This window comes from Nycticebus coucang, unplaced genomic scaffold (genome assembly GCF_027406575.1).
Source record: "Nycticebus coucang isolate mNycCou1 unplaced genomic scaffold, mNycCou1.pri scaffold_59, whole genome shotgun sequence".
NCBI classification, from domain to species: Eukaryota; Metazoa; Chordata; class Mammalia; order Primates; family Lorisidae; genus Nycticebus; species Nycticebus coucang.
Window position 1 is genome coordinate 546,959 of NW_026515586.1, and position 13,793 is coordinate 560,751.

The following is a 13,793-nucleotide window of genomic DNA, read 5'->3' on the forward strand; positions in this document are numbered from 1 at the left end:
ACAGGTGCCTGCCACAACACCTGGCTATTTTTTGGTTGGAGTTGTTGTTGTTTAGTAGGCCTGGGCTTGGCTTGAACCCGCCAGCCTCAGTGTATGTGGCTGGCACCCTACTCACTGGGTGCCAAGACAGATAATATGATTTTAAATGTACAAAACCCTAAACACTCCTCTAATAGACTCCTAGAATCAATAAATAAATTCAGCAAAGTCTTAGAACACAAAATTAAGGTACAGCTCATCAGTAGCATTTCTGTACACTAATTGCCATCAACCTGACAATCAAATCAAGAACTAGATGCCATTTATAATAGCTGCAAAAAAAGTAAGTACTTAGGAATACACTTAACCAAGGGAGCAAAAGATCCCTGCAAGAACGATAAGGCCTGGCACGGTGGCTCACACCTACCATCCCAGCACTATGGAAGGCCAAGCATGGTGGATTACTTGAGCTCAGGAGTTCCAGACCAGCCTTAGTCAGAGCAAGACCCTATCTCTAATAAAACAGCAGGATGTTGTGGTAGGTGCATGTAATCCCAGCACTCTGGGAGGTCGAGGTAGTGGATTGCTTTAACTCACGAGTTCCAGGCCAGCCTGAGTCAGAGCAAGACCACATCTCTAAAAAATACAAGACCACATCTCTAAAAAATATAGCCAGGCATTGTGGTGGGTGCCTATAATCCCAGCATTCTTTGAGGCTGAAGCAAGAAGATCACTTGAGCCCAAGAATTTGAGGTTCTGTGAGCTATGATGCCAAAGCACTCTACGCAGGGTGACAAAATGAGACTGTCTCAAAAAAAGAAAGAAGAAGAGGAACTACAAAACACTGATGAACGAGATTGTTGAGGACATCTCATACTCAAGGATTGGAATAATCAGTATTGCTGAAATGATCATTCTGCACAAAGTAATTTATACCACCTATCAAAATACCAATGCCCCTTTTCATGGAATTAGAAAAAAAAAATCCTAAACTTTATATGGAATCAAAAAAGAGCTCAAATAGCCAAATGAGATCCTAAGTAAAATGAACAAATCTGGGGGCATCGTATTATCTACTTCAAGTTGTATCACAAGGCTATAGTGTCCCAAATAGCATCGTACTGATATAATCCTAACTGAAATTTAGAATGTTAATCTTCAGGCATATAAGACATCTAATAAGGAGAAAAATAAACATAAAAAATGTAGCCTGTATTCGATACTCTGTGCTCACTAAGATGGAAAAATCAAATATTATTTCCTCGAAAGATTATAAAAAATTGAGATAAAATAGATTTTTAGCTAATCTTTAATTAATCAAAAAATCCAATCTCAACATGATTTAGGTTATAAAAATTCCACTATTTCTATGCAATTATTTATTTCGAATGATTTTAATATAGAATACATTAAGTACAATGAACCCTAATTTAAGGAATATTCTTATTCATTGAAATATTTGATATTTTAATGATTAAAATATTACATGTATTTTTATATCACTTGTCTTAATTGTTTTTTGTACCAGGAAAATAATAGGTATCTAAATTAAGTTGCATACCTATGTATGTACTTTTACTCTATAAGAAAAATTTTACCACTATAAATTATTAACTAAACTCTATCATAATCTTTGATCATTTCAATTAATTCTCCACAATATTTTTTGTAATGTGTAATCATAATTTCTACTTTTGTACTATATTTGAAAAACATGGAATTATTTAAATTACATATTGAAAAAAATGTTAGCCAGTTGAAAATTGATATTTGCCATCTATTTTTGCAGCATTAATTTTATTATTAAGAAAGGCAAGATAGGGAGATGAAATCCACTCAATAGCTATTTTTTAGGAAGAAAAGAAGTTAACTATCGTCTTTGTCTAGCAATCTTAAAGAAGATGAACAAAAGAAAACAGATACTAACAGAGAACACTGACAAAATTAATTCTAAGATCAATATGCTGTATTACTCTTGTATTCTCAGTGAAAAGATGGTGGATTTATCAGCTTCCCTCTGCCCTGACCTTCTGCCAGCAAGAGCCGTCTGTATCAAGATGGAAACATTGGCACACACAAAAATTCACTTATGTTTCTTAAAATTATCACCTAATAAAATCTGCTGCATATTTTCCAAGGCTCTACTATAACAAAAGTGAATCACATTTATATACTGAGCATTGACTGTTTAATGCAATGATTATTCTCATTATCACTCCCACTGTGTAGATTTTTTTATGAATGAAAACTGGGAAGATTTTTGCATCGGCACTTTCAGACCAGCATGGAGTTTGGAAAAGAGCAGAAAATAATGAAAACTCTTCAAAATCAGTTCTTTCCTACAACCAAAAGACAAATAGATATCTGCACTCTCATATTTATTGCAATACGATACAATAGCCGAGGTATAGAATCAAATGAGGTGTACGTCAATGGATAGATACCTAAGGTGCAGTAGACATACACAGTGGAACATTATTCTGCCATAAAAAAATATATAAATCCTGGGCGGCGCCTGTGGCTCAAAGGGGTAGGGTGCTGGCCCATATGCCAGAGGTGGCGGGTTCAGACCCAGCCCCGACCAAAAACTGCAAAAAAAAAAAAAAAAAAAAAAAAAATATATATATATATATATATATATATCCTGTCATTTGCAACAATATGGATGAGCCTAGGGGACAATATGTTAAGAGAAATGAGCCAAGAACTGAAGGATGAATACCACATGGTCTCACCGATATGTGAAATCTAAAAATGCTAGTATTCAAAACATAGAGTAGCATAGTGGGTAGCCAGAGGATGGTTAATAAGAAGGAATAAGTTGTGGTCTTCAAGTGCACAGTGAAGTGGCGATAGATAATAATACTGTATGGTATATTTCAAAATAGCCAGAAGAGAGGATTTGTGGATGTTCTCTCCACAAAGAAAGAAATACTTGAGGTGATGGATATGCTTTATCCTGATTAGATCATTACACAATGTATAAATGTATTCAAATTTCACACTGAACCTCAAAGATATATAGAAATATTATGTTTCAATTAAAAATAATATGAAAACAAACAAACAAAAACCAGTCATTTAAATGTTCAGTTATAAAACCTGCCACTTATTCACAAAGACTCACTTATAGAGTCCATATGATCACTATTTTCGGAATTCAAAGTACTGTCTAATAAAAACTGACAAAGCAATAATTATTATCTATTATATTCCAGGCATTGGAAGAACAACCTTACATGAACAGCCTCCCTTCAAAATCTATTCAAAAATCTATGAGGTACGTACTGTTATTATCCTCATATTATAGATGAGGAAAATGTAACTTCTCGAAAGATAAAGTAACTTGCCTAAGCCAATGACTGAGAATCTGAATTTAAAGCATTAATTCCAGAGCTGGAGCTTTTAATCACTATTATTTCTTTCTCAGGTATGTAGTTATTCTATTTTGACTAAGTTTTATGTTAGAATCTTGGAATTCAGCAGCACCTGTGTGGCCTACACTGTCTGACCTCTGTCATGTATGGCGACATGATGGCAGCAGTGAGGTCGAGGTGCCAGATATGATTTGTGTGGAGTTTAGTTGACACTGTCCCATGAAAGACGATTGCCCTGCTACCAAAACCTGTCTCTGCAGCCTTACAACAAGTGTCATTTTTTAGTCAGTCATAAGACAGGATCAGAGATTGTCATCTAGTTCAGCCAAATCTGTCACCCATGCTGCAGAATTACTTAAAGGTTATTTATATTATTTTTGTGTATAAAGGAAAATAAGCATAATATCCAGGTCCCCCATGTCACTTCCACAGAAATCTAGTTTACCTCAGTGTGAGGAGGTTTCCTTTACTCCTTTAATTGATTTTCCTTCTTCCACATGAAAGATACTAAAATGTGGCAATTGATGGCCAGTCAACTACAGAGACTCCCCCTCCCCACCCTTCTGGAATAATCAGAGCTGTGGTAGGTTGACAACCCTGTAGGAGGATAAAATGTCCCTTTGATACCAATTGATTTGATTTATTAATAAATAGTAAGAAAACTAAATCTCTTCAAGTAACTGAGAGTATTAAATATTAAAAATAAGATAGGAACAAAGCTGCAATTAAAATTTTAAATAAGCCACGATTCATTCAATATATCTTACAAAACTGTCCATATAATCCATGTTAATTAAATTCCATTTAATTTCATATTTTTTATGGTTAGCTTAGGGGCTCTCTAAAACCAGTTGATGTATTTATAATTGACAGGGTAGTAAAGTATTAAAATTTCTAAGCAAGTATTTTTGTTTAGTACCTAAATATCTGAAGGAAGTATTGAGTCTCAATTGAGACTAATAGGTAAGAAAAAATTTAGTTAAGAAAAGCATCAGTGAGCCTGGAATGTTTTTATAAAAAGTGAAGGTGGGAGAACTTGTAGGTATAACACAGGTCAAATGGACAAGTTATAGTTGCTGGTAGAAAGTGAACAGCAGGAAGTCTGAAATAGATAAGGGCAAATGTTTTACTATCTGGACACTAACTGTCTATGACTGTCCTTCTTTAGCCTCATTGCTGTGTGGTATTATCACATGACCTTGTCTCTCTTTTTTGCATCCCTCACTTTATTCTGTGAGGGATACCAAAAAACTATGTAATGGCGATGCATTTTTTGATGACCTAAGTTAAGAAAATAGGTCACTCTAGTTCTGTTTTCTATACTTTGCATTTAAATAATGTTTGATTGTTTTTAAAGTACTTTCATGCCCATTCTTGCATTTAATTAACCTCAAATATCTATACACTTAAAAAGTTTAAGGTGCTTATCTGAGATTAAACACCTAATAAATCATGATACCAAATGGAAACGCATGTGGAATCAGTAAGGGGAACACTGGTAACCAATGGGCATTGTGAGCGGAACTCCAGGCATGTTATGTGACAGAGTTGAAAACTGCTGGTGCAGTAGGCACGATCCAGCTGCATGATGGGTAAAAGCAGCATCAGAGAGGTTAGTACTTTACCCAAGAAAACAGAATGGCAAAGCTATAGGATTTAAGGTCTGTTCATTCAGGTCTGCTTAATTCCAAAGACTAAAGTCTTCAGAGAGAATGACACATTCCCCTTAAAAGATAAAAGAACCCATAGAAGACACTTGTACATTTTAAGACTCTGAGAGTGATGAAGAATGAAAAATTAAATCATATACACTGAATATATAAGGATGGATTTTATTTTAATGATTTAAGTTCTTGTAATTTTACTTTTTAAACATTGTACTATTTTTAATATAATAGATTTATTACATATTTAATAAAGCTAATATTTCTGATAAGTACTCAGAAAATACAAGCATGTTTGATTATACTGATTTCCATATTGATGAGCAGAAGACAAAAAATTTGAGGAATAGAAACTATGCTATTGACTTAAGATTGCATGAATTTGGGGTGCTGTTAAAGGCTTTCAACAACATTTAGAGTATTGAAGTGCAGCCCTAAGATGTTCTTCTTTCCATGTGTGTTTTCCTCCTTGGCCCAGGATGTTTCTCTGCCCTGTATGCCTGGCATGGCCTTTATCTTTTCTTCTAAAATATCCAACCATTGTTTCCTAGCTGAGACATCCACAAACCTTGAACAACAAAGATGATTTACTCCTGGCCACTGCCCAGGGCCATTTGCCAACCTCCTTAGCAAAAATCATGAAACTTACCAGGAAGGGATATGAATGGCCACCACTAAGGGGTCCTTGGGACACTTTTCAAATTCACCATACTCAAATGTAGAAAGACTAGGACTTTTTCATACCCCGTGCTCAAATGAGATCTGATTATACTGTCCCTAAATAAACCCTCCAGCTCTGTCCTATTCAAGTCACAATAATGCCCATCATGCAGAAGAGACAAAATTGCTTCTAGCACACTGCCTCACACCTTGCAGTGAGTAATAACTACTTGATGAATGGATATGCAGAAAAAGGCACTAAACAGCAGGATGCATATCTGCAGCCAAAGTCAGAGCAATTATGTTTCTGGAAACAGGAGTCACCCAAAAGTAACAATGACCCGAGTTGCTGTTCTACTTAACCACATAATTAAAATGGTTATGTTTATCAAAGAACCTTGATACTAGAGAGAAATTGTTTATCTTCACTCATATTAACTTCTGTTAAGTGTTTTTCATTTAATTAAAACAGTAAGAATTTTTCACACATATTTAAATATTCTTTGAAATTTATTTTTATATATTTTCATATTAATTTATTTTTTTTGTTTGGGCCTGTGAAAATATACTACTTTATATGTGTGAATGTCATCACTTCTAATATGTAACTTCTTTATCAGATACATGGAGTTAGAGGAATAAAACATTATTAAAATTTTCCTGTATACATTGTACATATCTCACTTTCTTTAAACATTCACAACAGTAATTAGGTAAACCTCAGTATGCTGTGTGTATAGATGAGAAAATTGAGTCTCCAAAGGTATTTCCCTTCCTGCAGGCTAATAAGTGTTAAGTACCATTTTCAGAACCAGGACATGACAAAGCAAACAAAGAAAATGATAGATAAGAAATGAGGAATAAGAGAGTGTATTGAATTAACATTTTTACACATGTAACACTTGCCATGCTTTCTAATTGCTGGACACTTGTCAGGTTTATACTCAGCAGTGTATCCCATTTGTGGTTCAAGAGGCACTGGTCAGGAAAACGTGAGAAAACAGAGTAAGCTGTGGCTGGGAAGGAAATGGGGAGTCCCAGAGAGGCGCGCCCAGGACCCTGACTGGGCTTCAGACTGACTTGGGAGATACACTGTCCTTGACAGCCACTGCATAGGTGGAGGTGTCGTACTACCTTGGAAATTTGGGGAAGCATTTTCCTTTTTTATTTTTTAATCTCTGAAGTTAATCTGTAGTATGATGAGGTATAACCTGTGCCCTTGTCTCCTGTATACCTGCTAAATTAATTTTTGAGCCATCATGAGTATCAGAAAACAGATATTTCCTTTTGGGGCCTCTTGAGAAATCAGACCCAAAAAACCATGAGCCCTTTGGTCATCACATAGATGTCTCACAAGTACCTTAAACCCAAAGTCCTAAATTGAATGTATTTTTAACCAATGGTTATCAATCTCTCTTTTTTGATTTTCTAATTAAAGATACTCATGGACTCAGTCACCCAGGCCAGAAATCTGAATGGAAGAAGCCAGGGGAATGCCACGGCACAGTGGTTGAGAGCATAGATTTTGAAGTAAGTGGGTCAGTTGTCAGGGTTCAGATTTCAGCTCTTATATTAATAGCATGACTTTACGAAAGTTACTTTATCTTTTGAAGTCTCCGTTTTTCATCAATAAAATGGAGGCAACAGTCATAACTTTCTCATAGTACTATTATGCAGGCCATGTGATACAGTCCAAAGAAAGTACTTAATACAGTGACACAAATTAATTATGGTGATGACCATGTGATTAATGATTCTTAAGTTTTTGCTCAACTATCCATCACCCCAAAGATCATCAAATCTTGCATACTGTAACTCAATCCTTTCAGATCGTCGCTTCATGTCTATTACTTAGGCCCTAATTAATTTTTGCATAAGTATTGTTGTGTGGGCTCCTGTTTATTTACCTCCTACTTAACCTGCCTTTGTTTCTCCTTCTTGCTGCCCCAGAAGCATAAATACACTTTTGTTCTCTTCTGCTTAAAGTTCTGTAGTAGTTTTTCTGTTATTTATAAATCCCAGACATTTTTTTATGTCATAGCAAGTCTTGCATAATGTGGACCCTGACTATTTATCTTACAGTATCTTTGGTCTCCTGCTACTCACATCTCTTATTGCTATTCACTTCTTCACACCTTCACTTGTGCCATTACTTCTGCCCAAACAGCCCCACCAGTGTGTGTGATTTCCAAATTTATATTCGCTATTTCAGATCCCAGGAAGAGCCTCCACTGCCTTTTTCTGCCATCCCTTAGGAGAGCTAGTTGCTTTGTCTTTGATGCCATTTGGGTCTCATCCAGACCTCTGTTATAGCACTGATTGTAGATTTTGTGATTATTATTTTTATTACCTACCTAGTGTAGTCCTCTGGAGGCCAGCATAGAGCACATTGCCATGCAGAAACCTGAGCGGAAGCCTTGAGGAGCCAGGGGAATATAATGGTGACTTGCCAAAAGGGAGAGGAGAAGTACAAGTTAAGGCCCAAGCATGACTCATCCCTCGAGGTTCAGCTTTACAGGAGAGGAAGAGTCACTGGTAGCTGGCATGTTTTCCAACCACCTGGGGTAGGAGAAAGGGTCTTTAAGGCATTTGTTCTCCTTGTAAGTTTATATAAATTGACCCCTGTTCTTTGATGTTTATTAGAGACATACTCTCACGGATACTTTGGGTCATACATTGTATGTGTTTTCTATTGCTGCCATACAAATTATCACAAACTTAGTAGGAGCTTAAAATAACACATTTATTATCTTGCAGTGAAAGAATTAAAAAATCTGCCATAGGTGTCACTGGGCTAAAGTCAGTGGTCAGCAGGACTGCATTCTGTAGTGCAGGCTTTAGGGAAGGATCTATGGCCATGTGTTTGGGGGCTGTTAACGTAATTAGGGTTCTTACAGTTGCAGAGCTGTGCGAGGCTGTCCCAGCTTCAGAGCCCTTCCAGACCCACTTGAATCCTTCCTGCCTTGTTGCTCGCACAGCTCTCTGACCACAGCTTGTTTAAGGAATTATGAGATTAGATTCGACCCAGCCAAAAACCGTTTGTATACGGTTCCTTTTGCCAAAGAAGTTAACATATGCGCAGGTTCTAGAGATTAGGGCATTGTCATCTTTGGAGGAATTTTTCTGTCTGGCCTACATAGGACCGCATTATTATCGGGCACCTGTACCTTCTTGAATAAAAGTCCCTCTGGCTCTGGGAAGCGAGGTATCTCTTCTCAATTTGAGTCTTTTGGATGCCTAGAAGAATTAGAAATAAACTTGCATTTCTAGTGTAGCAAAGATTTGGCATTGCTTGGGTGAGTTCCTCATGCCCCGGGAAAGCATTTACTTCCATAGTCCTTAGGACTTCATTTGACATTTGTTAGTATGATTTTCCCAAACCTCTGGGATAAAGGGCGTATATGCCCTATTAGCATGTGTTGTATGGCATTATTTTTCCTTCTTCATCCTCTCCATCCCACTTGCCCTGTGGACACTGACTTGCTTTATCACAAGCTCCAGACAGCCCTGCCATCTCTCCCTCTCAAGGCAGCCTCCTTACCTAGCAAGGCTGCCACAGTCCCTCTACCACCCAGTCACTTTCCACCTCAGCTAGACAACTGGACTCTCAATTCTTATTTCATTCTAATACATTGTCCCTCACTTGCCTCACTCCCTTTTCCTATTCTTTGAATTTGACTGTCAGTTAGTGATCACAATCTGCCTTGATTCCCAAACCTATTAAATACATCCCATCAACTCCTCCTTACAAGTTTATTTCTTACCCAAGATACTCTCCAGGATCCCAAAACATCTTCTTGTCAGAATCAATGTTCTTTCATCCAGAAGTAACTATCTTCCCTTCTGTGCTTAGCTGCTTTCTTCTTGAAACTCTCTATTCTATTGACCCCATTATTTTTTATGTGTTTTTTCAATTCTCATCATTTTTTTACTTTTTTGCCTCACAAAGAGTTTCTTTTAGATTCACTTTCACTGATTTTTCTTTCTATACAATCCTAGTAGAGATCGTTTCTCAGCTAACATCCTGTATTACAATCATGGAGTGCCTACTACTTCCTAAGTAACTATCACATTAAATTAAGGTCCTAAAATGTGTTATCTTCTTTTGAAGTATACATTTCCATAAGCTGCTGCCTTCTTTAGTTTTTGCAAATCTATCTTTTTTTTATTGTTGGAAATTCACTGAGGGTTGTAAAAACCAGGTTACATTGATTGCTGTGTCGGATAAGACCCTCCCATAATAGTGTTCCACCCCCAAAAGGTGTACCACCCCCACCCCCTCCCTCCTTCCCTTTCTCTGCTCTCCCCATCCCCCACCCCCACCCTGTGCTAAGTCATTTATTATTCTCATATCAGAATTGAGTACATAGGATTCTTGTTTCTCCATTCTTGTGATGCTTTGCTAAGAATAATGTGTGTAACTTCCATCCAGTTTAATACAAAAGATGTAAAGCCTCCATCTTTTTTAATGGCTGAATAGTATTCCATGGTGTACATATACCACAGCTTGTTAATACATTCCTGGGTTGGTGGGCATTTAGGCTGTTTCCACATCTCTGTAATTATAAATTGACCTGCTATAAACAGTTGGCATATGTGTCCTTATTGTAAAAGGATTTTTTTTTTCTTCTGGGTAGATGCCCAGTGATGGGATTGTAGGATCAAATGGGATGTCTAGTTTGAGTTCTTTGAGGTTTCTCCATACTTCCTTCCAAAAAGGTTGTACTACTTTGCAGTCCCACCAGCAGTGTAAGAGTGTTCCTTTCTCTCTACATCTGCGCCAGCCATCTGCAGTTTTGAGACTTTGTGATGTGGGCCATTCTCACTGGGGTTAGATGGTATCTCAAAGTGGTTTTGATTTGCATTTCTGTAATAATTAGGGATGATGAGCATTCATGTTCGTTAGCCATTCGTCTGTCTTCATTAGAGAAGGTTGTATTCATGTCTCTTGCAAATCTATCATTAAACAAACCAGCTGAACTGATGTCTTCTACAGCTTTGTAGAACCAGATACGGAGAGATGCGAATAACTCAGGTTGGATGAGTTGAGCTACTAAGTGTTACAGGTATTACTTATCCTAGCATTAGCAATTTTAATCTTGGAGTATACACCTAAATTTACATTTTTATCTCATTTTGTCTAGGTTAGGTAAAATGTCATGCTGTTACTCTCATTTGAATGTGAAACGAGTAAAGCTTCTTGCTCTAACTAGTGAAGGCAAGATAAACAATAGCTAGCCTGTAAGAGAAAGTCTTGTTCACTGCATCAGATAAGCTTTAGGGACCCAGTTCTACAAGTAAGCCACAGATTATTCCTTCTTTTTTTGCCACGAACATCTACCACTCATGTTACAAATCAGTGCTAGTAGCATAGCATGGTGTTCTTGCCAACTTTACACTACGTGAATCATTGCAATCAATTTCATTTGCATTAATAAGAGCCATGGTTTGCTGTAAAAGATAACATTGGAAAAATAAAAAGAATTTAAAAGGCACACACAAAACAAATGCATTTCTTAATATTATGTCTTAATTGCCCTGATTTGATTTTTTAAAAAAATCCTAATAAAAGTTTCTGTCTTAAATGTAGCTTTTGCTGACATTTATAAATGATAATTTCTCTGCTAGGTGTTCCCTTCATTACAAGTAACAATTCTAAATTTTATTAGTGTCAATACCTTCATTTGTAAGTTATCCTGAAGATGTGGCCATTCTTCTAAGTGAAGTTTCATAAGAATGGAAAAAGGAAACCCACATGCACTCACTATTTAACTGGAACTAATCAGGCAACACCCATGTGCACATTTGCTAGTAAAATGCAATGGAAAGCAAGCAGGTGGCAAGGGCCGGGGGGAACAATGAATTTACATCTCACGGACACAATACATACTCTCTGGGTGATGGGCACACTTACAACTTTGACTCAAATTGTGCAAAGGCAACTCATGTAACCAAAACATTTGTACAAAAATATTCTGAAATTTCAAAATATAAAACCAGCAAAAATAAAATAACCCAATATTTTGCAGCCTTCTAGTCATTAAGAGGATTTTATTTATTATAGAAATGTATAATATTGCAAAAATAAATATAGGAAGGAGGTTTGATTTTCAGTTTCCCTTTTAGATATCAGGAGAAAATTACTGTAGTTTCTTACTATCGGGCAGCGAGGTGCACAAGCCAGCTCATCTCAGTTGAAAAGAGCCAATGGAGAGGAAGTCTCCCCATTCCACTTTCAGAGATGTCACACTGGTGGTCACAAATGGGCCATGCTGTAAGTATCCACACTGTGGAAATCAGCAAATGAGGACTTTTCTCCCCAGAGAGCTGGTTTTAGCCTTAGTCAACATATGGCTGGTGTGGTGTATCCTATACACACAGCTTCCATATCAATGCTGTAGTTGTGAGCTCTGAGGAGCCAAGTGGACTAATGTTTTTGTCACTGCTGCTGCTATTGTGTGTATGTTTTACAGTTGACTAGGGACTTACTCATTTTTGCAGTAATATTGTCACTGTAAACTGTGAGTTCTTTTTTAGTGGTAGGATTGAGGAACCACAAATAGTTACTGTAATAAATGGACTCTCAGCCACAATTTTTGAGGAGGCCTCATGAACTATATCTGATTAAAGTTGCCCCAGTGACTTTATTTTTTTATTTTTATTTTTTTGAGACGGAGTTTCACTCTGTTAGCCTGGGTAGACTGCCGTGGCATCATAGCTCACAGCAACCTCAAACTCTTGGGCTTAAGTATCTTCCTGAGTATTTGGGAGGATCTACAGCCACTCACCACAATGCCCAGTCAGTTTTTCTATTTTTAGTAGAGACAGGGTCTTGCTCTTGCTTAGGATGGTCTTGACTCCTGAGCTCAAGCAATCTACCCACCTCGGACTGCCAGAGTACTAGGATTAGAGGTGTGAGCCACGGTGCCTGTTAGCCCAATGTCCCTAAACAAACTTAACTCTGAGAGAAAAATGAAATTGTCTTGTGGGACATTCAGATGAGTTTTAAAAGAATATTGAAAACAATGGCAGCAATAAAAGTGAAGCTGATCAGTGGGATAAGGAGTCAGCATTATTTCCAATGATAATCAAATTATTTGAAATGTTAAATGGCAAAGTTATTCAGGTTAGGGGGAGAATAATCAACATACACACTTCTGAGTCTTTCAGCAAAATAATACAGTGAAGAAGACAATTCTGTTCCTTCTACTTTTCCTCCAATGCCTCATTCCAGCGTTCATCAAATTATGGGTATCTACTAGTTTAACAGAAACAGAAAGCTTTAGAACAGTTGTTCCCAACCTGTGGGTCGCGACCCACAGGAACTGTATTAAAGGGTTGCAGCATTAGGAAGGTTGAGAACCACTGCTTTAGAAGTTTTTGTTACATACATTTAACCTAAAATATGGTCTCAGATAACAGAAATTTTATTAACCTCGATATGGAGTCCAAATAGAGGTTTCCTCGATGGCTTTCACAATTGAAATTAGCACATTGGAAGTTTTTCAAAGTAATTGATAATAAAAATTCAGAGAAATTTGCATTAATAGACTAAGTGTATTTAATGTTTTTAAGAAAAAAATTTGAATAAATCTAAAGCAGATGTCTTTTATGTAGTTTTTCATTTGGGAACATAGGTGAATCTTGGTCACCTTTTTTGCAACTTTAAGTTAAACTAGATTAACTAGACTAAAAAAGGCTGGGCAAACTACCATCAGAAGGCTGAATCTGACCCACTTTCTGATTTATATGCCCCTGAATTAAGAATGATTTTACATTTTTAAATGATTGATAAAAATCAAAAGAAAAATATTTTGTGATTTGTGAAAATTACAGGAAATTCAAATTTCCATAAATAAAAGTTATATTGAAACACAGTCTCAACCATTCTTTTACACATTTATAGCTATTTTCATGCTACTAAAGCAAAATTGGGTAGTTACCAGAAATATTATATGGTCTGTGAAGGCTAAAATATTTACTATCTCTCCCTTTCAAGAAAAAGTTTGTTTACCTCAGAAGCAAACACACTTCTTTATTGATGTTTTAATTCCATTCCTTTTAACTTGAATGAAATTCAAGATCAACAGTTTTCTTAAGGATATCAAATAAC